Here is a 25,918-nt window from a genome sequence, read left to right as displayed (position 1 = left end):
GCACAGCCTGATTACACTCACCCCCATCCGGTTCTGGGCACCACTGTAACCGGCTGCTCCCAAGATCGTACTGCACGGTCCTGACTCGAACCGGCGACCTCGGGTACAGGCTAAAACCCATGGGCACTAGCGCCGGTCGCCAGTGCGTTTCTTAAGGTGTCAGGGAGTGAAGTTTACTCACTGCACAGCCTCGCTGGCTTCTGTTACACACGGAAGTGGAAGCCTTGACCCGTATATCCTGGATCCATTATGTGGCTATCTGCAGTCTGCACTGCAAGCCCTGAAACATCGCATAGTATCATTTTCATTGTGAGCATGTAGTATTCTGACATTACCATTTAGTTCAAAGCACTGGTGTGTCTAAGTACAGCATCACAGAGCAGTATTACTGTAGAAACCTTAGTCTTGTTTAAACTAAACAACCTCAAATGTGAAATCTTTGGGTTCTCCTGGACTGCCGTTAAAACAAACCAAGAAACCTGGAAATGCCATTGTGAGTGCTGGAAACAAAGAATTAATTAAATGCTGTAGAAATGATGTGTTACTTTTACTTTTACACCATAATCTGCTTGTCTTGACTGTGTAACTGCTTACTGTATCTCTCTGTAAGGTGAGTCGAGAAGTGAATAAAGAAGTAAGAAGTAAAACTGCATGCTTTATGGATGTACAGGGTAACATTCACTCTAAAATATGTGTTGGATAAAATAAACACAGCACAGTGATCTTGACTATTTCCCTAGCTATGAGGGGGGAACTCTACCCCACTGCACCTGTTTTCCCTCCCTGCTCCCCGTCACACTCTTGAGCCCAGCTACAAATTAAAATTCCTCCTCGGCAGATTTAGGGAAATAAAAAAACCAAAGAGAAAAAGCTTTTTCTATCTTGTCCTCAAGGAGCAGAGGTAAGACAATAGTGGGTGAGGGAAAGACAGGTCTCGCATGATCAGGCCCAGCCAGAGTGCAGTTGTAGATCACTGATGTCAGGGTGAGTGTTTAGACACCAAAACACAGGAAGAGAAGGATGTGATGTGATGCTCTCTCCCTCTCTCCCTCAAATCAAAGCCAAATGCTCTTTTGTGAGCCTCTATTGGGAGTAAATCATGCTGGAAGCGTAAGTATAAAGAATAAAGGAGTATTTAAACCAGATAAATCACAGCCATGTAGTGCAATGTGAGATAAGAGCTGATGTCCAGCCAAACACAGGATGTATAGTGTCTGAACCTGTTATTGAAGTAATCCGGCGCTAATCCACTCTGTTCATATCCTCAACAGTGGAGGAATTTTGTTTTAATAGCGCGATACGGGCTCACAGTACAAACTTGACAGCCGATAACAAAGTCTGGTAGCAGCAGGCGTGAGAGAACATTATAAATGTACCCTGGGACGGTCATAATTGTGTGGTGTGGCTGTGCTCAGCCACATGCATAGCCATGCTGGTGGGGTGAGAGAGAAGATCACAGGCGACAGAGTAGGATATGGAAGTTGTCTCACCACGCCTGGCGGCAGATGAGCCCGCTGGCCTGAGCTCTCACGCTGGGGAGACATGGCCGCAGACTGCATTCAAGCCACACGGAGACACATGGCGCAGCAGCAAGAGCTTGATAGTTCCTCAGAGAACTGTCATCGCCTTTTGTGTAACTTAGCATCAGTAAATGTTAACAACACAGAAGGTGTGTTGACCTAGGTCTTTTGGTTCTGGTCACAATACAAAGCTGCTTTTCAGAGACAGAATATTCTTGCAACTTAAATATAAGAAAGGATCAAATATGACATACAACATATGGAAAAGAGAGGGAAACTTTCTACATTCATGATGATGTAGAGGTGACCAGTGGTGGTGGGGTGGCGGTTAGAGAAGGAAAGAAGGACTGATGTGGGAAGGAGGGAGGGAATGGAAGAAGAGCTGGTATGGAGGCAAAGGGGACGTTGTTAACTTTCCAAGAATCCCACAGAGTTGTGAGACAGCCTCGTCTCCATCAACATTTGTAAATGCGTGTGTGCGGATGCCCTTGGCTGTGTGTTCAGCACTAGCTTTTCCACTCAGTGACACACAGGCTGTCAACAGAGCAGCACTCAGTCATGCCCAGTCAGATTTATTGGAGTGAAGAGGTGTTGATTCCATGTAGAAATGAAAAAAAAAGGACTAGGACGGATCTATAAGACTGCACGTTTCCTTTACGTATATAGTGCTATATAAAATGCGGTCCATATATCACACCTAATTGTGCTTTATTATGTACTGTGGGCAGGACTTGACTTTATGTTGTAACTAGGATTGAAGTTGAAAAGACATCGTGGTTGTTGAGGTGAAAAGGTTGCTATCAGAATGACTCTTGTTATTACAAGGTACAATGTAATTTAACCGCTATCCCTGTTTATTTGGGTTTTAATGAATTTTTTAACCCAAAAGTGTTTCGCTAAATGGTCTTGGCCCATATACATAGAAGCATGTGGTCTTAAATTAGCGTAGTATTTGGCCATCACATTTTAAAGCATAAACTGAGCTCTACATAATTTAATATGTGTGATATTGTAGTTGCTAAACTTCATGCCTGGTTTTCCTGAGAGGGAAAGTACACACATCGGTGAGTTTTATCTCTCCCATGAAGAATGGGGCCGATTTCAGATGTACTGCTAGGGACATGGGCCTCATGGTGCCTTTGGTCTGGTTGCTAAGAAGCAGTTTGTCGAACACCATAAAAATACAGCAGCGTTACTAGGTCTGGATCTCAGGACAAGGGAGGAGAGTGGGGAGGTGGGCTGGCAGGCAGGATGTGGTGTTTTTGCTCAGTAGGAGAGGTGGTTCCCCCCGTGCTGTCATCTGTGAATGGAGCTGAATGGAGAAACTGCAGGGACTCTGTAGAGTGGCACCACAGCTCCCTGTTCAGTCAGAGGCTCCGCTGCCATCCATCACACAACATCCCTGCCTTTTATGGTCTGAAACAGAGGGTGGGTGAGAAAGAGAGAGAAAGAAAGAGAGAAAGAAAGAAAGAAGAAGACAGATGAAGACTCATCTTTCCTCTGTTTTTCATCTTTCCAAAATGTATCCTGAGGGTGCAACTGGTTGTGTTTGGTTACCAGGTAACAAGCTTTGTTACTCTAACAGGAGGAAATGTTCTGAACCTCCCACATAATCAAGATCTCAGCTGGAGCCTCCTAAATCACACTGATCCCTCCACTTTGTGGACGCATCATTCCATACATGCCTCACTCACACACTGGCATCCTCTACAGTGTTTCTTTAGGAGGGATCCCAGGTCCTCTGAGATGGTGCCAGTCCACTTCGCTCATTTAGATTCATACACACTAAGTTAATCCAGGCGCTTTACATTGGGCAAAGGCCTGTCTTCCATCCAATTACCATGCACAACATCACTACCACCACAGTGTTTCTTGGCCAGAGGTAGTGTTTACCCACTGCTAGAATACTGACAAACTCCATACGCTTGTACACACACACACACACACACACACACACACGCACGCACACACATACAGAGAATGGGGAGATATTATTGACAACAAAGATGGTAAAGAGGGGCCTATGGTTTCATGGAAGAAGAGAGACAGCAACAAAGCAGAAGAATAAGAAAGAAAAGAGGGGAGCGAGAGAGAACTACATATTATGTGAAATATTCAGTACGCAGTTACTTATCTGACAATTTGATTCCATACAAGGATGTTGTTGTTGTTGTTGTCACTGTACTAAAGGCAAAAATGTATATATGTAAGTGTCTACAGCCTGAGTGGCTGCAGAGCAGTGTTTGAAGATAAATGGTAACGTTGGCCATGCTTACACGCTGATATTACGTTGATATAAGGTTTACTATGTTCATAATTCATAGTTTAGCTTGTTAGTATGCTAACAATTGCCAATTTGCATATTTATTCAAAAACCAAAGTACCAAGGTCTGTTTTGAATTTGGAAACCTTCACAGCAAGACACCCCTGAGAGTAAAGCTGCAAACTCACTGTACTGCAGAAGAGACACAAGATTTATTAGCTGTTTTAGAGGTAAATATTGAATTAGTTAGGCAAAACGTTTTCAGCAACTATTTTATTTTTATATTTTGTGAATTAATCAGGTTCTTTATATGGGGATTCACAGAGCACCACATAGCAATTGCTGAGGACATTTCAAGGGCACCATAAACAATACTGTAATTCACATGCTTCAACAAACTATTTTATGAGAGTGTGTGTTCATATCTCTGTTTGTGGAGTACGATCCTATAATACTTTTGATAAGTATTGCCTACTTTATAGGTGATGAGAACTGCAGTGGTATCATTTATGAGTGTTGGTTTTCAGTGCAAGTCTAAGAGCATAGGAGGTGAGAAAAATACAAAGTTTAAATCAACTTTAAAGCCTGGTTTCGTTCCTTACTGCTTACTGTAACTCTTAATGACCATGCCTTGAAACTGACCATTTCTGGGTAGAGGAAGCGGTTGTACATGCCACAAAGACACACACTGTACTCAGAAAAGAGCAAACACAGGTGTCCTGCAGGTTGACCATTTGCCTATTTTTGACCAACCTATATGTTTTTTGCACCTCACACCTTTGTTGCTCTCCCTCTTCTACTCTCTAGTGAGATCTTACTTTTTATTATCTATTAATTCTCAGGTCTACATGGTCAAGGCAACCACTAATCTGTTTTTTTCTGATGTTTGAGAATTCAAGCTGTCAACAGGAAAACCCCCTACTGCTCAGCATGACTACAACTATAGACCAGGGAAATGAGGTAAAGTGAGGTAAACAAGTGGTAAATAGAAGAGTTGTTGTGCCGGTGGCGAGCAGGGCACACCTGGGTGGCTGGGGCTGAGTCAGGTCCTGCTCAAGACCTGGTCTGACTGCATGTCTGTTTTGAGGGACCTTGTCTTGAACGAACCGTTGTTTGGCCTGTTCTGGGATGGTGTGTTGCTCCATAGAGACTGGGTGCAGCTGTCACCACCGAGCAGGGTCATGGAAAGGTCTGGTCAGCTGGGCTTAGCTCTGGAGGCAGGTGAACAAGGACGCTTATCTGCTGAGTCACCCAGTGTATTTAGCACAGTTAGCTACATCTATGAAGGTCCAATCCAGTACCTTGGAAAATAAATACTTTAAATGATCCCTATTATTGACATAGTGTTACAGAGGTGTTGATTTGATTTGTTCTTTATATGATGATTTAGAGACTAAATTTTTTTTGGTAAAATTTCCTTCATTTCTGATGAGATTTTTAAGTTAAGAAACGAACTTTACTTGTCCAGCTTGAGACAGGAGACTAATGTAATGTAAGAGGTTATGTTCGTGTATGGCAAAAGGCAGACAGAAGGCAACAGGGACCAGATAAGCAAGGTTTGAGTTTGGCTAGCTGGATATTTAGCTATATCTGGTGCCTTTTGTTAAAGAGGTCATTTTATGCTTTTTGGCTTTTTCCCTCTCCTTTATTGAGTTATATACCTTTTTTGTGCACGTAATAGGTTTGCAAATTGAAAAAGTCCACCCCAAAGGGAGTTCCCATCTCTCGCAGAAAACACTACTCTGAACTAACTGAAAACAGCTGGTTTGTAGTACAACTGGAATTAATATTATACTAATATTATATTAGTGGCAAACTATTGTTATGTATCCACAAATATATTTATTTATAATATTTGTTAAAAAAACAAACAAAAAATTTAACCTTAATTGAGTATCCTAATGTTTAAATATACTGCAAAGATGACTATGTATCAGAAAGTTAGCATAAAAAGTATATAATGTAAAAAGTATTTTAAGGAATTAGCAGGGAAATGTGTTAAAAAGATTCACTGTAGCAGAAAATATAACAAGAGAAATCTTGTTATGATTATTCTTCATTTTATTTCTTTATTTTTACCCTTTAAGGAATCATCTCATAAGATAACATTGTTTATAGTAAAATTGCCTGGTACACTACTAAAGCAAATTTAAACAATTATGTTGCTGTGTAGTCGCTGAAACATTGCTTAATCACCATTATAATAATGTTGTATAATTATGATGTTTTGTGAGATTATGCTTCTTTCTTACACTTCACTCTGACAGGAAATATATCTAGACAATTAGCATATATCAAAGTGTTATTGCTTATATGCATTTCTAAACCAACCAAAGTGTGGCTTAAATGTATGTCGTGATCATTATTTTTTTCATGTACTCAGGATGATTGGAAATTTGAAAATGTTCTGGAAATGCTTTATGTACTTACATTTAGAATGATAGAAGATGACCATTGGTTTTAACACCCGGAGACCTGATGGAAAGTACAACAAAGTTGAACACATAGCAGTTTGCTGCCTAACCACAGGAGCCTGCATTTGAAGACTCACAGGAAGTGGGCCTCCTGCCTGCAGACTCAAGAGTATGATGTTTTTGGGTTATGATGATAAAATGTGAGAAATGTATTTCAAAGTGAAGAATATGATGTTTTAAGCATTTAATAAGGAGACTAATAATTATTAAACAATTTAGAATGATACATAACCAACAGTATTTAATAACAAATGTTTGCTTTACCTGACAAAGAGTATCAGTATATACTAGGTGTATTACTGGATATAATGTGGTTTATAACTACATAGTTAAAGTAGTTTGTGTTTAATCATGCTTTACATTTACATTCATTAATTTAGCTGATGCTTGTATCCAATGTTAAAGAAATGGTTTGATCCTAGAATGACAAAGTTTGATGATATCATGACATTATGAAAAAGTATTTTACATAATTAATACATTAATTGGATTTGATTTTGATATATGAAAACTAAGCTGCTTATGATGTATTTAGTTTTTTCCTGTTTTTTGTATTTTCCTGTTTTTTGTATTTACCTTTGCTCAACTGCATGATTTACCATTTAAATAATATATTATAAGTTAATTTAATTTTAACTTTTACAACTTGAAGATAAGTGAGGAGAATGCATTTGCAGAAATAGGCGGGCAGATTTCGTTTGTGTTCATGTATACCATATTTGGTGTGATATCGATAACAGACCAATTACAGGGTGACTGATCAGCCTTGTCGGCATGAATATTAGAGATCAACCAATCCCAGCAAACATGGATAATGAGATATATGTCACATCCTGTCTGCATATATAAGTTGCAGTTTTATTTATTTTTTGCGATAGAAGAAAAAAGTGAAGAAAAAAGGAGAGAATAAAAATAAGAAGGGGACCACGCTTTCCTTTTTCTTTTGTATAACCTTTTTTGCTGATTTGTACTTCAATAAATAACACTTTGAAGAGAGAACCTCAAAGATTGTTTTTTCCTCTCTTCCCTCTCCTTGTGCAAGGTAAGGGAACATCTGTACTGCTTACACCTACATACCTCATTACAGACAACAAGAAAAATGGGGTTTTCTAAGGAACCTTTTTAAACCTGGAGTTATGTATTTGATACTAACGGTTAAGGCTAGTACCTACTATGGAAATTAACTAGTTATCAGGGCTCTCTCTCCATTCCTAAGTGGCATCTGCGGTGTGTGTTGGGTGGGTGGTGCTGATTTTGTGTATCCATCTCTGGTTCAAAAATGACAAGTCCCACGTTCAACAAACCACAATGTGTCAATTACAGTAGAGTTAGGATTAGTAGTGTTTTCACTCAACACTGTAATGAGTGTTTAAAAAAGCTGTGTCCATATGTTAAGCTGTTTTTAATGTGTCAAAAATCTGTTTTAATGGTTTAAAAACTTTGTCAGTACTTTAAGGCCCATGCCTAGTGTTCAGATTCTAGGGTTTTCACTTCCACAGTCCTTTACTGGTTTTCACATCATAATTGCACACAAGGAGCACAATATAAATATGTATGTATGTGTAGGGAAAATTGCGCAACACTGTCATTGACTTCTACCGCCCTCTAGTGTTCATGCTGATTGATACAGCACAAAGGACTGCATAATATTAAAACACAAGCATTATCCGATGATAAAATACATACATGAGAAATTGCATTAGACAGTAGACTACCACATGACAAAATCCATATGACAAACAAGCACATCTCCTGTCACAGTCAAGCAGAAATATGTTGCATTAGCCTTCAACTTGAGCTTTATAGATTTGATACTTATTATGAGTTCCATTATTTTGCTGGCTGGCCCACAACTTTACTGATTTGGTGTGTGTGATGGCGCAATGGATAAGACACCTCCACCACGCCTTGTGTGTGAGAGATCCAGGTTCTATTCCCCACTGTGACCCATCTACCAATATGTCCCTGAGCTGACCTCTTACATATATAGCAATTGTAAGTCACTTTGGATAAAAGCGTCAGCTAAATTAATATGTAATATTAAATGTAATGGTGATTGCTTTCATACTGTAATTCCTGTCTACAGCAAGCAGCCTTGTATCTCTCTCTCTCTCTGTATATAGATATATTAAGACAGACAGGTGAAAGGGGAAGGAAGATTGACCCAATTCATTGACCAGATTGATTTTGGAAGATATTTTAGGAGAGAGAGAGAAAAGCAGGTGATTGGCATGGCAGCTGATTCTGAGGTCGGTGGTAGTCTAACAGGTCAGGCACCAAGGCTTATCCTAAACTAAATTATTTGATGTTATTTATTATATTTGCCATGTTTAAACACACTTATTGGCTGTAATAAATTAAATAAATATGTAGGCCATTTGTTGCATAAATGTAGGCTAGGCTATACATGAGCATATACCCACTGATACAGTATACACACATAATATATAAATATAATATAAAATAAGATAATAAGATAAGCAATCATGCATACATACATATAGTTATTGTTACTCTAACTCTTTTATTCCTTATGGCATCAGGTTATTAAATTCATAAGCGCTATTGGCACATATCACATCATTGGGGTAAATACCTAGGGAAAGAAGTAAGAGTTTACAAAATAGTGCAAACAATATAATATAACTGTAAGGAGATAGAAGAAGAGCACAGGAAGTGCATGTTAGAGGTTGGGGTTAGAGGTGTATAAGAGAAAGTGTTCTGGAAGAGAGGAGTTTTCATGAGCTTGAAGTTAGAGGGGACACCCCTGCTCTGATGGCATGTGGTAGCTTGTTCAACCATTGTGGAGGTACACATCCCTCTGGATCGATTGTTCAAAAACTGAATGAACTGACTCGGACCATCTCTTGAAGGTTCTGATTGGTGTGTTATCAATTATGACTCCTTGTGTTTCCACCTGGGTAGTTGTGTGCTAATAGAAATGAAGGGATTTGTGTGTAGAGTTTAGGGGAAAGGGTGTGCCTTTTGAAAAATGGAGTTAAAAAGCCTGGTTATAGCGTTTAAGCAATTGAGAAATCTGTAATACAGACATAAAAAGCATTCTTCTGCAGTACAATAATGACATGTTGTTGACATTCATGCTATGAGCTCTGTGAGGCTGTAATGCTCTTAATAAATAGTAAAATTAACAGCTGAGCCCACACATATTTCACTCCTTATTAAAGGAGTTTTTCCGCAGTAATTTAGAAAATAATTCTCAGTTTTGCATGACTAACATTCAACTGATTTTTTTTTTAATTACAGAAGAAAGCTTTGATGAGGAAAGTCTTTACTGTCTTTGTGATCAAGAAATTGATAATCTGTTCACAAAGTTGGGACCAAGGGCAAAATTCAAGAACAGAATCAAGTTGTTTAAGGTAATGTTCTGCACTGTGAAAATGATTTACACAAATACTGTATTTGGTCTCCTAAATATGTGGTCTCATAAAAGTGCAGATGCATTTATCATTTACAGGAGCATCAACATGTTTTGATGACGCCTACAGATAGATAATTATTAATTTTAATTATTATGAATTTACAACTATTTTCCTTTGCCACTAGAAAGAACAAAACACAATCAATCAGGAAACAGTTGATTCTTCTGCTCAAGTAAGTTAATACAGTTTTATACAATTAAAAACAAGGCATTTATTACAATCATGCAGATTTTATTTTTAGTGTCTGCTCACACGGCCTTGCACTGAGAGTATTACTTTTATCTACAGTGTAACCAGGCAGAAGAACAATCAGCTGATTTTGTTCAGGTAAGAGTCACATTGAATTTCACAGGCATGTAATCAGTGAACGTGCCTCTGTCCTTCATTATTATGCATTTGAGGCACAAAAGTGTCCTGAGACAAAGTCTTCTTTGACTGAGGAAAAAGGGATGCTGAATGTGATTATGGACTCCACAACTCACACTCCCAGGGTTTGCCAGGGTGGATAAGAAGATAAATGCAAATATTGTTGAGTGAATTGTAAAGATTTGTCAAACTCTGGTCAAATATTCATGTTCATCCCCAGGTTTGGCAATCCACCAGTGACAAAAGTAATAAAGGTGAGATACACAATATTAACTAAATGACTATTATGAGAACACATATTAATATTGTGACAAACATTCTTTTGGCTTCTTTTTATTTGAAAACAAAATACATTAAGGAAAGAGAAAGTTAGATCCTCAGGGCAAGTCCAGCAAATGGCAATCACCAACGAGAAAACGACGAAATGACTTTGGAACATACTCAACATATTTATATTACAATAATTACAACGTGTAGGGTTAAAACTTTTATGTAATGACAGTTTTCCTTGTATAGCAAATGTCTGTTTCTTTCTTGGCCACAAAAAATACTTTCTCATTCATTGTCCAGTGTTAAAATCTTATCAGAACATGCATGTAAAATATTCCATTAATGTATATTAAGCTGTAGGTATCCAGAGCAGCAATTCATAGCATCTGGTAATAACTTTAACTGGGTGATTTTAAACCAGCCTTTTTATCATGTGTTAAAGCCTGATGATTTACCTAAATTGACTTGGCAGAGGAAGTGCCTCATTGTGCATTGCTGTGTACTGGATAGCTGGTTCATGGTTCCTGCTGAATAGTTCTTTATTTTTACTTTGACAGAAAATATCATACTGTCTGAAGTGAAAAACATCGTGAGATGTGTCAATGATAAAATACCTAACCATGACAACACAAAGCTCAACAACTTCCTGAAGTAAGTATTACACTTGACATATTCTGTTTTTGGTTGTTGTTAGAATTATAGGCACAACCAGAAGCAAACTAGCTATCACGTTTGCTACATTACCTGCATAAGGTTGTAAAGCTGTAATGGACAACAGAGGAGTTGTCCTAATAGAGAGCTGTCAATCACTGCATCCAGGAAACCGTGCAGAGTTGGTGGCATCTAGTAAGATTAAGTCACCAGCTAAGATAGTTAGCTATTGGTCATCGACGCAAATTAGGTTAAAATGTTCCATCGAAAAACCGTCAGAGGCCTAACTGGCCCTCACTCTCACACTTTATACTCTTGGACGTAACTGTAACTTAGATTTAGATGAATTGTAGTCCTTTAGTTGTAATGGTAATCTTCACTGAGACAATGACTCCAGTAAAATTCAAACCAACTCAAGTTTAGTGATAATATCAAACAGATAAATCAAATACATCAAATACATGTGTATCAGAGCTCGTCCCAGGAGCAGGGTCCTCAAACTCTGTTACATTATATAATATATATCCTGTCTCGCTCCTCCTCATTTTGTAGGTCTTAGAGTCAGACCCACCTCCACCTCCACATATATTCAATATTAAAACAATAGTGTATTCTAGCCTACAGCACTTGTGACAAAATACACATCCAAAGAAATAAGACTGAAATGTGACATCAGAAATAAGATCTTGATATTAGAAAAACATTGTATATGCATAAAACAATCAACATTAACACATGTTTTCCATGTGAGTGTGCTGTGTGCTGTATCACATGATCTTGAGTCTTCTCGCAAGGGCCCCTTTGTATTTATAAATCTAGTCTTCTACACTTATTAGGCCCTCCTCGCCCGGGCCTCATATGGTTATAATTCTTACTATAGCCTGGACCCAGGTGCTATCAACTTTATGTAAGAATCTAACATTCATGGTGTTCACTCTAACTTCCCCTCCGGCCAATTAGCCTCACTGCTCGACTGGCCGGGTGTATGTGCCTTTGCAGTGTGTGTGTTCCTTACAAAAATGTGAAGGCCGCAGCCCGGGAGCAACAAGGCTGAGCAACAAGACTGCACCCTAAAGTTCACTGCATCTTTCAGTAAACATCCTAAACATTATTGTAATAAACATTATTCTAATCAAGCTAGGCAACTAAAATATGACATCAAGGCTAAATGAAAAATCAACAATTCACATGAATTAAATTTGGTTTACTATTTTTCTGTCACCAATGCTGCTCTGTTCAGGACCTTAGTCAAAGTCTACTTGGTCTTGAACTGAATTCCAAAACTCTTATACGATTTTACTGCATTAATAGTGTAGGGTGTAAAATTTGTTGTTTTAAAGACAGTTTGTTGAATGCAGCATGGTAAACCCAAAAACGGCACAGGAAACAAACAAAGTTTCGGTTCTGTAGATGGTCTTTATTCTTCAACCCGTAACAGGTGAGCTCGCATCAAACAGGTCCAAACATGCAGAACTGATCTGAGGTGGCTGTGGCTTGACTTTTATACACTCCCTTCTCTACTGTCCCCCTGGCACGTGTCTTTCTGCTTCAGTTTAATTTATGTATTTACCTTCTGACCTTTTCCTCTTACCTTTTGTGTGTGTTCTTCTTGGGCCCCTCACTTTCCCCAATTTCTCCTTATGATTCCTTTCAAGACTGTCCATATTTACAGCCCAACTTGAGTCGTTAATCACCCACTTCAGTTGTTTTGACCCTATGACTGACCTTCTCTCGACCAATCCCCCTAAGAGCATCTTCAGTTTTGTGAGCCGCTCCAACAATGGTTACATCACTGCATCAGACCTCTCCGCTTGCTGACCTCAGCATGTTCTTATTAACCCCAGACTCGCTGGCGGTGGGGGAGAGAGGGAATTCCCCAGGGCTTCCCTTCCTAGTAGGCCTTTGCCCAGCCACAGTCACACTTTGTGGCACACTTTCTATTTTTCAATATAGTATAACGATTGTATGAATATAGGCTACTAACATAATTATATGAATATACTGATTTACATATAGCATGCAAATATTTGTTTGTTTAATAATAAAACATATTAATTACTTATAATATGCAAAATATGTTGAACACCAACTCATAGGCACATTTAAACTTCCCGCCTACCCCGTTTACTGGCCTGGTGTGGGAACACATTTTGACAAATAAACGCAGGTCTCCATTAAACGCCTGGTCTGGTTTTTATAGCAGTTCTTTGGGTGTATAAAACCTCTTATACCCCGCCGGGTTGCTGCTTTAGCTGCTTCTAAGCTGCTTAGATCATTAATACACATACAGTAAAGTTTAAATGGATGATAAAAATGTCAATATGGACATGCTACACATGTTAGATCAGTTAGATTCTCCACAGTTCAATCAGTCAGTTCATTTAACGGAAACAACGAGCCCCAAAGTCTCATTCTTAAAGATTTACTGGTGTAACCGGCATGGCAAAATAAAAGTGCATCAGCTGTCTGTCAGAGCTAGATCAAATGAATGACGTGTAGCCTATTTGATATGTTTTATACAAGTAATATTCTATTTGAAATAAATAAACTGTTTCATAGTAGCCTATTTCAGTTTTGTGCAAGAGGAATTAAAGGCCTGTCCCATATGAAAGCCTGTCCCAAATATAGACAGGGTCAATTCAGTGCCATTTTAGCAAATAAAAGCCTGGGCTATTAATCAAAGTTTTACGGTATACATTATACAATTGCTATGTTATATTGGAAACTGATTTATAACACAATTTAGCCATAATTTTTGTTTCTACAAAAGTGTTGACATAAAACACCAGGTACAGCAGTTCTTCACATATTTGCTGATTACAATATTGTTATGTCATGATATAACATGTATTTGTTGCACACGTTAGTTCAGCTGAACATGTGAATGATGACGGACATTTAGTTGTATTTCTTCTTGTATTTATTTCTTTTTATATTTAAACCGGAAATAACATTTTTCGGGCCAGTTTGGTAGCAGGGGAATGCAACTTGTTGATATCGACTTGTTTGCATTCCTTTACCTCAGATTTTGGTCTGTGTGGTTTCAACCCCTTTAGTCATTAGAATCATTATTGATATATTGATTATAGCTACTTTGAAATATGCTTGAGGAGTTTTTTGTAGATGGATTTTGACACATTATTGAAAATTACCCATCTTTAAATTCTTCTACAACAGGGATAAAATCAAAGATTTGGAGACAGACAAGAGGGAGGTGGTCGGTGTCTTTGGTAAAACTGGGGCTGGAAAGAGCACTTTGATAAATGCCATCATCGGAGAGAAGAATCTCTTGCCCTCTGATGATGTCAGGGCATGTACCACAGTCATGATTAAAGTGGATGCTAACATGCAGATTTCAAAGTATGAGGCAGAAATTGAGTTCATTACAAAAGAGGTGAAATGAGCTGTTTATGTTTACTTGAAGTTATTTTAAAAAATATGATGTAGCTGTCAAAATACAATTGCTCATTAGAGTACATGTCATTTAATTAAACTTAGTTAAATGTAATTATTATTTTATTTTGCAGGAGTGGAAAGATGAGTTGTGGTCCTTGTATAATTTCCTTGGGGATAATGAAGATCAGAAAAACGAAGATGACGATGATTATCATGACAATGATGATGAAAAGCTGTCAGCGCTGTATGGAGAAGAATGGAAAGACAAATCCCCTGAAAAACTCATGGATCACAAATATTTCAGAGAAATTCCAGAATTTCTATTTTCCAGAAGGAAGATTTTGACATGTGAATCGGTGAGTAAGAGAAAAATTCTTCTTCAACAAAGAGTGGACTTGATCTATCTGTTCTCAATAACTACAACCCCATATTACAGTTTTTCTCCATTGCTTAAACACTATAACCAGACTTTTCAACCAAAATTTCAAAACCATAACTCCATTTTGCACACCCATTTCTCTATACTCTATACTCGACAGTGAGTGATCACCAGCAGTAGGTCAGTCTCACTTATGATAGCCTTATGATTATGTTATAATCATCCACGTAATCATCATCATTGTCACTATGGCATGGCACACACCCTACCAAGGGCATCATTTTGTATTTGTGTGGACATTTAAGCAGGCAGCCATCTGAAGAATTTCTTTTTTTTTTACCCGCAACACAAGAAACAGAGAGCAGAGGGGGAGGGAGTGGGGGCTAGTAAGAGATGTGATTTGGCCAGCCCAATGTCAGTATAGAAAATTACCCATTGGGTTGCTGTCCGTGCTTTATGGGTGATCGCTGGCCAATTTTTTAAAAACAGTTTAAAAAATGATTTACGTTACATCGGACATTTGCCCGGTATGCCAGATTGCCAGTCTACCCCTGGGCGCAGCCATAACTCGACGCAGGCTTTGATGTTACTTTTCCTGATAGGGTTTCTGGATTGCTCTTCTTTTGTATCTCATCCTAATCATTTTATGTAATTTGTAAAGCAGGGTGAATGCCTGTCTGTGTGGAGTTTGCATATTCTCCCCATGTCTGCATTGGTTTCCTGCTCCAGCTTCCTCCAACAGTCCATAAACATGCAGGTTATTGGTGACTCTTAAATTGCCTTCAGTGTGAATGGTTCTTTGTCTCTGTGTCAACCCTGTGATAAACTGGCAACTTGTCCAGGGTGTACCCTGCCTCTTGCCAAATGTCAGCAGGGATTGGTGCCAGCCCCCTGCGACCCTGCACAAAGGCTCAGTGGTTATAGATAATAGATTGATGGAAACATAAAATTGCCTTATGTTGTTTAATATTATCATTTATTGCAGGCTAAAGAGCTGTCTGCAAAATGTTTCAAATACACAAAAAGTGAATCTAAAGACGACGAAGTGAAGAGGTGGTATTGGCCACTAGTGAAGTGTGTGTCCATCAGGGTGCCTGGGAAAGATCTTCTCCAGCATGTCACACTTGTGGATCTTCCTGGAAATGGGGACCGTAACAAGAGCAGAAATAAAATGTGGAAAGAGGTAATTTTTCTTGCAAGCACTGTTGATTATTGTGTATTACCAGAAACGGTAACATCATGTTATGTTATTACAAAGCAATGATTATTATTTCATAATCATAATTAACTTGTGATTATGTCCCTCCAGGTTGTTGGGAGTTGTTCTACTGTGTGGATTGTGACTGACATTAATCGAGCTGCATCAGAGGCAGAAGCCTGGGAGATCCTGAAAAATGCCAGTAGCCAAATGGGAAATGGTGGCCAGTGTCAGCAGATTCACTTTATCTGCACTAAGTCTGATCGTATTGGAGATTCGGGTGATCCGTAAGTGATTTTTGATAGAGGACGTCCAAATTAGACTCAGCTCAACAGGAGAAAGCACAAACAAATACAAATATAATAGCCTATTGTCGCAGCACAAGTAAAAAAGTGCCTGCAAAAGGCTTTGTTAGTTCAGGGGCAGAGGTCTGACACTGTGGACCCCCCCAAACAAAACTTCTACCCCACAACAACCCCCGTCACCATACCCAACCCCCACTTCATATCTGTGACCTTCTGAGCCTCTATTATGTGAAAATGAAAACGGTTTCATTCAATTTATTTTGTCAATATTATTATTCTTTGTCTTACTTCTGTTTGGCTCTTGTTCCAAGATTTTGAACTACAGTTCCCATAATGCTTTGGGCTGTAAACATAAATATAACCCTGCATTCATGAACATAACCCTGCATTCAGAATGATCTGAAAATGAAGTTCCCAACTGGGAAAATTCATTTGAATGCCCCCTCTAGTCAGAACAACAGGCTTGGCAAGTTGACGTCATATTACGCAGAAACACGGCGGGCAAAAGTAAATGCTTTTTATTAATTCACCTATCGCATATTTTTCCGCACATGTAATTTGTAATAGTATTAGGTTGTAACCGCTGTCCACATAGTGACGTAGATTAGTGATTTATTTGCATTAACCATGATAATAAGTCAGGTGAATAACATTTCTGTGGTTTTAGGGGATGTAGCTAATACTAGTGAAAATCAAAAAATCTGTGAAGAAATCACTAAGCTTCAAACTGTTTCAACATACTTGGATAGCAACATCACATACAGCACATAACAACCCTCCACCCAGGCACATCCACGTTGTTTCATTAGAACTTAAAGCTCATGAACACACCAAAATGGGAAGAACAACTTCCCAACTGGGGGAAATAGGACCTTCTGAGGAGCACTTGAATGCAGCATAAAGTTGACATGGATTCAATGAGTTGTGTTGTGGGCTACAACTTCAGCTTTTCAGCTTGGATTTGTTTACATTTTGGCAATGCAGAATCAATATTACCATTAGTATTAATGGTAGTGTAATTACTGATGTTAACATTATATCCACTAGCATCATTGACATTATCATTGTAGATACTCTCTCCATAACTACACTAGCGTAGCATATCAGCTGCATAGCATGCAGCATATCAGCAACATATACAATACTTTAACACACACATACTATTTCATTTCAGTCCTTTATGTCTTGTTTGTCGTTTCCAGTTGTTCCAGTCCTTTTATTTGCAGTTAATGTAATAATATATTTTACGGGCTCCAAAGCTTCCTATAATTTCCAAGAAAGGAAATGATATATGACTGTAAATTGGTATATTAGAGAAATTGACACTGTTCAATTAATACACTTTCTGTTAAAATATTCCAGTCAATTACTAGACCTTGTCTTTGATCCAGTGCACAGCAAGTCATCTTTGAGGTGCCACTTAATACAAATCTTTTCTTATAGTTCAGCAAATGTTTGCGCTTTCAAAATTAACAGAAATATGCGAGTCAAGCAAGATGTGACAAAAAAATTCAGCAATCTAAGCAAGGTTAAGGTGAGTTATATAAAATGACACAAAGTCTAACACAACAACTGTCTACAACTTTAATTCTGCCTTAAAATCATATTTTTTTTCAGAAACATTTCAGTGATGACTGTTTCAAAGTGTTCACAGTGAGCCCCACAGAGTTCCTAAAAACTGTTTGTCTAGACCCAGATGAAAATGGTAGGTGAAGTCTCTGTAAATTAACACTTTGTGCTTCACAGAAAATGTATAGCTCAAATACATATTTTGTTTAAGTTTACTTGAACTTTTTTCATTTATACAGGAGTGACTAATTTGCTTATTGCATAAACATTAAAGCAAGTATGTAAATATGCAAGATATGTAAGAGAAACTGCAACCTTTTACAGAAATACCCAAACTTCAGGAATTTCTGCAAAATCTCAATGACTGCCACTCAGAGACATTAAACTATGTGACTGGCACTTATGGGATTCTCTCTCTGATGCAAGGCGCCAAATCTAGAGAAGTGGTAAGAAGAAATAAAAATTCTGTCATTGAAAAAGTGACATCATTATCATTAATGTTGGCAGAAGATAACAATATTCTGTAAATATTCAGCAAAAAAGTAAAGTAAATTAGTATTAAATTGAGTGAAATGGTAAAGTGCCAGACTTCTTAAATACGTATATGTGGAGTAAATATTAGCCATCCAGTTAAGCGATTTCCTGATTTTTTTTCTTCACTGAGGCTACATGAACACAGCGATAGCAGTAGTCATACCTAAGAAAATAAATAAATAAGGAAGAAAAAAAACTGTCTTGAAAGAAAACCCAATCAGGTAACAGTATAGTTTTGTTGCTTTAAATAATGAATTTGATGTGTTTGATTTCAGGTGGACAAAGAAAACAAAGTGTGCACAGACCTCAAAGAAAAGATGAGACATGAACTTGATAAAGTCATAGAACCCATGGAAGCAGCTTATAAGGCTTTTGAAAAATGTCTTAATGAGGGTGTTGAAACATCAAAAACATCATGTGAACGAGTCTTGAGGTCCACTTTAAATCCTGTACGTATTTGCATTATAACGATATCAAAACTATTGATTTTGCACTTCATATGAATAAGTTAACTGTAATATTATGTTTTTTCTGTTTTGCTTCAGAGAGGGATAAAAGGTGGTGCTTTTCACAAGATACTGAAGTGTGTAGTCGAGAACAGTGGCACCTACACACCAAAACACAAGAAACTGATAAACCTCAATGCAGCGTTGGCTTCCTGCCTCACTGACAGCATTGATGAGGAATTCCGGAAGACCTTCCCGTAAGAAATAAAACCCTTTGTTTGTCCATTTTACAAACTATGAGGAATTTATGTCAAATTCTACACAAAACTTTTATACAAATTATATAATATAAGACAGATGTACAAATTGCAATATTAAAATACACTTGACATTACTACCTTAATGAAATATTTCAACTTCTAAACATGTTTCAGAAATGAAATAAAATGCGGACCATTCAACGGGGTCATCAACACATTTTCACTTGACACAAAGACGCTGATTCAAAAGCACAAAGATGTCGAACTGCAACTGATATTTCTCAAGACAGAGGTAAAAGATGAGAAAGAAATCCTATCCATTAAACTATTATCTAGCTGTTTGTCAAAATCAAACATCAAGTTTGTGACTGAGGATCGGAGTGATGACAAAACATTACAACTAACAACTAATCACAAAAAAATTTAGTGTATTGAGCTATAAACATATTCTTGTTATCAACACAGTAAATGTTGTTAACAATGCAGATTTAAAAGACCACAGGTTGTCCTTTGAATATCAGTTTTAATAATTTACTGATTCTCAGAAATGTGTAATAAAAAATGTTTTTAAAAAACTGACAAAGATTAGCCTGTTAATTGATGCATTATTTTCTCTCTCTAAGGAAGAAAAAACTAAGACAAAACTCAACAAAATCATCCGGGAGAAAAAAATATCTGTTTTATTGTAGAAGCAGCAGAATTTCGAGGACCAGGTGTGCTGCAAAACATGAAGGACACTATTGAGAAACATGTTCATGATTCAAAGAACACCATGTTTGAGCAGGCTAAAGATGTTATGTTGAACCAGCTGAGAGACTTGAAGGTTTGTCACATTTTATAATACATGATATGATGATATGTAAAAACATGTTGTGCTGCACATCTCTATCTTTATCATTTACATATATTCAAGTGGAAAATGCATCATTCTGAAAGCTGTTGCTATTAAACATGTAGCAGACAATTTCACAGACATGTAGTTATTGTTGTAACTACTGTTATAACTGTTGTAATATTGTATTTTGTATTAATCAAAGACAGAAACATACTAAAGTTTATGTAACTAACCCTTTTGTCCAGTTTGAGCAGCCCTCTGAACACACATAGAAACAGTTAATTTATGTAGGATTCAGTTAATATTGTGTACAATAGTTATCTGTGTAAGTGAGAACGGATAAAGATTTTGATGCTGAACTGAGGAAATCCTGAAGATACTGGAGGAAACAATGCAGGAATCAATCGACCTGTCACTCAAGACAGATGGTGACTCAATCCCAGGTAAAGGGAACATATCAAAATAGAAATAGGATAATCACTAAAAATACTGTAAATATTTAATTGAAATAAATAAGATTTAGAAATGTAGATTTATGATGCTCATTTTAAACAAACAAACACATGTTTTTTTTTTCTTCTTCTTCTTCTTCGTAGATGTTACAACGGTGCTTGACAAAGTGAAGAAATACTACGATGAACTGAGAGGAAGCCCAAATGGACAAACACCAATGTAAAATAATTTGGTAAAACTTTGTCAAAATGTTACATAATGCCCTGATTGTGATCTGTTCTGAAAAATCCTAACAATACTTTTAATTACACTAGCGCTAATCCACCTGGTCCAGCAGCTGCACCGTGACACGTGCAGGTACGTTTTAGTGAAAATGATGATCCAAACCGAAAATTCAAACAGATGATAGATGATGTGACAGGTCTACTGTTTGTCATTACTGTTCACAACCTCAATGTTTATCTCACTGGTGAACGTTTCAGATTTGCTCGGTGGAGAGAAACAGCAGAAACCTGATTATCAACTGAAACTCATTTTCATGGTATGAGTTGATGTGAGAATGAGAATAAGTGTGAAGAGGACACTGGTTCTAACTAACAAAGGGCCTTTTAGAAAATGTCTGACTGCCTGACGAAAAATACAAGCCATGTAGTAAAATGCTTTTGCCTTAAGAGTGATAACCATTAACTGCTTAGCTCATACTACGAAATAACAATTTTAAGGGAAAAAAAGATGTTTTGTTAATCATGCTGTTTTGATTTTCTTTATTAAGTCCTATATCATTGTATCTCTTCAAGTTACTTTTCCCTGTGTTCCCTCTGTTTGAAGAGCTCTACCTGGGCTTGTCTGTGCAAGCACACAGACATGTTCACACATGTTCAGACTAAACAGGTGATGCATGTCGAAATAGGGCAACTGTTTCTAGGAAAGGGAAGCTGGGGGCCACACTCTTGAAAACTAGAAACTGCAAGGCAAACAACAAGTGCGTCCCTGATGACACATGCATGTTTTGTGTTTGCATGAGGGGAAATGGGGAGGTGTGAAAGACAGGGGAAAGTCAAGAGTTTATTTTCTTACAGTTTTTTTCAATTGCTGACAAGCATCGGTAAATACTGAAGCCACTTTTTCAAAACACTTCATACTGTCTGCATCACCAATATGTATCTTAGCCAAAACAGTTAATCTCACCTCGAAAACTCACTCAAACCACCAAAGCACTTCATATGAGCCTCAAAATAAACTCATTCAACCAAACACTGGCAACAATACTCACTCAGAAAGCATACATTGTCAATCATAACACACTGACCTAGTAACCACTAACAACAGGGAGCATTACACATAAATTATGCATTTCTATCTTTGAAGTTTGAATGATTTTTCATATAAATCAGTATTTTTAATTTATTATAGAAGAAGAATAACATGTTTTCACTTTATTGACTGTACTAAAATATATGTAACAAGAATAAATCAGACATAGTAGAAATTTGTTTCAATGTCATTGCATATAGTAATTGACTCGAAATATAAAATGTTGAAACAAAAAAATAATTCCTGAAATTTCAGTGCTGCAAAACAGTTTTTTCAATTGTTTCCACAGTAAAGCTTGATTTATACTCTTGAGTCAGGGCTACATGCGTGACTACGTCGTAGCCATGCATTTATACTTATGCATTGGTGTCTCCGGCTGCAATTACACCGCCAAACGTTAGTTGGCTGTAGTGCTACAGCATCCATTGTGTTGACTTTTGCCGGCTGAGCAGGCTAACTTCCGGTTTAGCCCTCTGCTAACGTGAATGGTTATAAAATTGTATACGTGCTGCAGATATACAGTGTTTTGCAGGTGGTGGAGTAGTAATAGGAAAATAGTTTATGTATTTTGGAGAAAGTGGTCATTGAATGCATTTCGAGTGAAAGCAAAAAAAATTATTCATAGTTTTGTCCACATAAACTTCTGTTTTGCTTTGTGAAGAGTTTTGACAATGTGACTTTGACCAATGCATGTTAGCAACTGAAAAAAACCGTAAGTTTATATTATATCTATATAAATATATTATTTTTTGTAAACTTTAAAACTTATTTTCTGTGTCTCCTATATGCATTCCCTGATGACATCAAAATTATCATTCTAATCAGTATTAGCAATCAGTATTTAGTAATTAGTAATCCCCCACGACCCTGTACGCAGGATAAGCAGTTGATGATGGATGAATGGATAATAAGTATTTGCCCATGTGTCACCAACCTTAGTGAAAAAAAAACAACCTCATTTTGTACTTCAAAAGATCAGGAGGAAGGTCTTTCCTCTCTTTTGAAAGCGGTAGAATGAGTATTGTCATAGAGAAAACATATTTGATGTTGTGTCTGAATTTTGTGTTTGATTTTCATTTGTGTGAATCATTTGAAATGTATAATAGGAGAAAATTATACATTTGTCTTGGTTTACATTGTGACCTACAATATCGGGTCTTTATGCATTGGAAAATATGTAAAGATTACACAATATATTCTATGATTTTACTTCAAAATCCTTAAATCTCGCGCCCCAGTGATTTGCAGTAACCTCTGTTCACCTGCAAACGCGCAAGTGGGTCCAGAGTACAACTGGATCAAAGTGGCCTGTGGACAGACATGTCCTGGTTTCTCTGTAGTGTCCGTGGGTTTTTGGAGTTTCAGTGGACCCAAAGATTGCTATGGACCCGAGTACAGACTAGCTAGAGAGAGTAGATTAAGTGTACTTCTCTGTTTATTCTCTTTTCAAAATACTTGTAACTCAATTATTTGCTTAACCCCTCAGCCTGTTTTTATTTTTCTTTTGACTCTTTTAACCCTGATTGTACACTGCACTGTAACTTTTATTATATTTTAATGTGTATTTTTTCAATTTCCCTATGTTGCTTTTAAATGTTTTCTTATATTTCTCTGTTGCTTTTGTGTTTTACGTAAAGCACTTTGAATTACCTTGTTGTTGAAATGTGCATTACATTTTTTAAAATTAATTTGTGACTAGAGCAAGGGGTGTTGTAACTACTGGGCATACTGACCCATAAAAAGGGGAAGGACAATGTGGCATGAGAATGTAAGAACTAATCAATCTGATAGTCAAGTTCTGGCAGCCAATAAACATTTGGAAAGTTGTGAGGTCCTTCCTGCCGATTCTTTATTTAAGTTGCTGACCCTGGAGCTCAAAGGCCAGGCTCTTCTTTGAAAAACTTTAGCTTATAGCTTTCTGTGGGAGGCAGATTGGTGTACTACAATTTGAAGGGGGATTTTACAGTTTTTTTTTACAACCACTAACATCTATTTGTCCAATCTGTAGTCACATTTTCAAAACTCTAAACACACACATCGGTTTGTTCATACCATACCATTAACACAATTCATGTTGTTTACACAGAATATGCAGTCAATTAACCCATTTCTAAAATGCTAAGCTTTTCTTTATGTACAAGCTCCCCCAATACCAAAACTATTTTTTTTTGTGTTATTTACAAATGCTTGCACACAAACATGTCAGAAATGAAAATCTTAAATAATGTATGATGCATCTACTTCTGCTACAATAGCAGCTCAAAATCTATATTGAAACAGCTGATAAGCATTTCTGAATGAACTGATCACTGAAACATTGAGAAATAGCTCATTTATTGTAATTTGGGTAAAATAAATCAACCACAGCTAATTCCAATCTCAACCAGAGACATAGGCAGGTGTTGAAGTTCTTTCAATTACATACACAATGCAGCAAAAACGGGACTTTCTGGAGTTTATCAAATGTGGATACAGAACAACACAGAAGAAGAGAGAAAGAATCAATTATGTCTGAACGAGGGAGAAGAATAGTTGGGCCGGGGAGAGTAAAAGGGCCAGGGAGGAGTAGCTGAACTGGTAAGTGTTTCTGTTCAAGGTGCATAGTGAGAGCTCTACAAGTGACAATAAACACTAGTAAGAGCTATTAGCACGCCCAGCATCAATAAGGTAAAGAAGTAAGAGTTAACGAATAGTGTAGTCAATACAAGAGAATTGTAAGGAGATAGAAGAAGAGCACAGGAAGTGCAGAGGTTAGGGGTTAGAGGTGTTATAAGAGGAAGCGTTCTCGAAAGAGAGTTTTCATGAGCTTCTTGAAGTTAGAGAGGGATGCCCCTACTCTGATAGCTTGTGGTTGTTTGTTTCACCATCGTGATATTACAGATGACAACAGTCGGGACTGAGATTGCTTTGTACTTAGGGATGGCAGAGCCGGGCGGTGTTTGGTGGAGGAGCATAATGGCCCAGAAGGAACGTAAACGTGTTTGACAATATTTTTACACATTTTGAACCAAAAGCCACATAGGTTGTCATTATTTGTTGATCACTTGCTGCAATTTCATGTTGCTAATAAAGGTTTTACTTCTGTTATTCTGTGACTTCCATTTTTTCCTAATCTACATTTTTTAAAGTAAAGATGACTCATTCACTTTTACATAGTTTGTTGGCATAAATGCACACAATTGACCCTCAAGCCAAAAATGTAGGGAGGTTTACAGTAAAAGGAAACTGAATTACAAAAATCAATGGATTTCACATAGTTTACTGTATGCAGGTAGAGCTGAAAGATGAAAAGTAAGTAGTAGTACAGTTTGTGTTTAAAGAACAAAATGTGGTTTTGAGCCGAAAATTTACTATTTGGCTAATTGTGTGAGGTAGGTGTGTTGCTGTGTTAAGAGTTTTGATAAAGTATCTTGCGTTTAGGTAAATGTGCTGGTAATGCTTGTTAGTAATTGAAAAAACTGTATTGCCTGAAAGGATCAGTAAGAGCACAGTATAGCTTATACAGTAGACACCATTTTTTGAAAATAAATACGTATTTTGAGTAACATACAACACAACATATAACACAAATACTATCATGTTCATAGGCTTGTTCATACAGTAGCCTGACGTTTGTGAGTCAGAAAGTGTCAATGTGTAAAAGCTGTGTAATAAACTGGACTGGGCCAAGAACACTCAAGCCCTTTAAAGAAAGGGCCAAAGCCGCCTCTACTTTCTGAGGAGGCCGAGGCCCTTCAACATCTGTAGGACGATGCTGAAGATGTTTTATGAGTCTGTGATGGCCAGTGCTATCCTGTTTGCTGTTGCATGCTGGGGCAGCAGGCTGAGGGTAGCGGATGCTAACAGACTCAACAAACTGATCTCAAAGGCCAGCGACGTTATGGGGGTGGAGCTGGACTCTGTCGGTGGTGTAAGAGAGGAGGATGCTGTCCAAGCTACAAGTCATCTTGGACAATGTCTCCCACCCACTCCATGATGTGCTGCTCGAACATAGGAGCACTTTCAGTGCAAGACTTATTCGCCCATAATGCACCAAAGAGCACCACAGGAAATCATTCCTGCCTGTGGCCATCAAACTCCATAACTCCTCCTACTAAGTGTCTGACACACAGACTTTTATGTCCTAAGTACATTTAACAGCAATGACATAATTTTGCTTCTGATTTCACTCTGGCCTCTTCTTTAAGTTTGTATTTGACATACTACCTTATTATATCAATTAAAAGTACAGAAATAAATGTATGT

At 37.6% G+C, this 25,918-nt stretch overlaps 1 pseudogene; it reads left to right on the top strand.

Annotated features, from left to right (window-relative positions):
* The first annotated feature begins 1,542 nt into the window (after positions 1 to 1,542).
* On the top strand, positions 1,543 to 20,707 carry LOC119917790 (annotated as a pseudogene).
* The last annotated feature ends 5,211 nt before the right edge of the window (positions 20,708 to 25,918 follow it).

The sequence above is a fragment of the Micropterus salmoides genome, unplaced genomic scaffold, assembly GCF_014851395.1.
Source record: "Micropterus salmoides isolate LMB-PRFRI ecotype aquatic unplaced genomic scaffold, ASM1485139v1 Ms_hic_scaffold_10, whole genome shotgun sequence".
Classification (NCBI taxonomy): domain Eukaryota; kingdom Metazoa; phylum Chordata; class Actinopteri; order Centrarchiformes; family Centrarchidae; genus Micropterus; species Micropterus salmoides.
The sequence above is the reverse complement of the archived record's forward strand: the minus strand, read 5'-3'. Positions and strand labels throughout refer to the sequence as shown.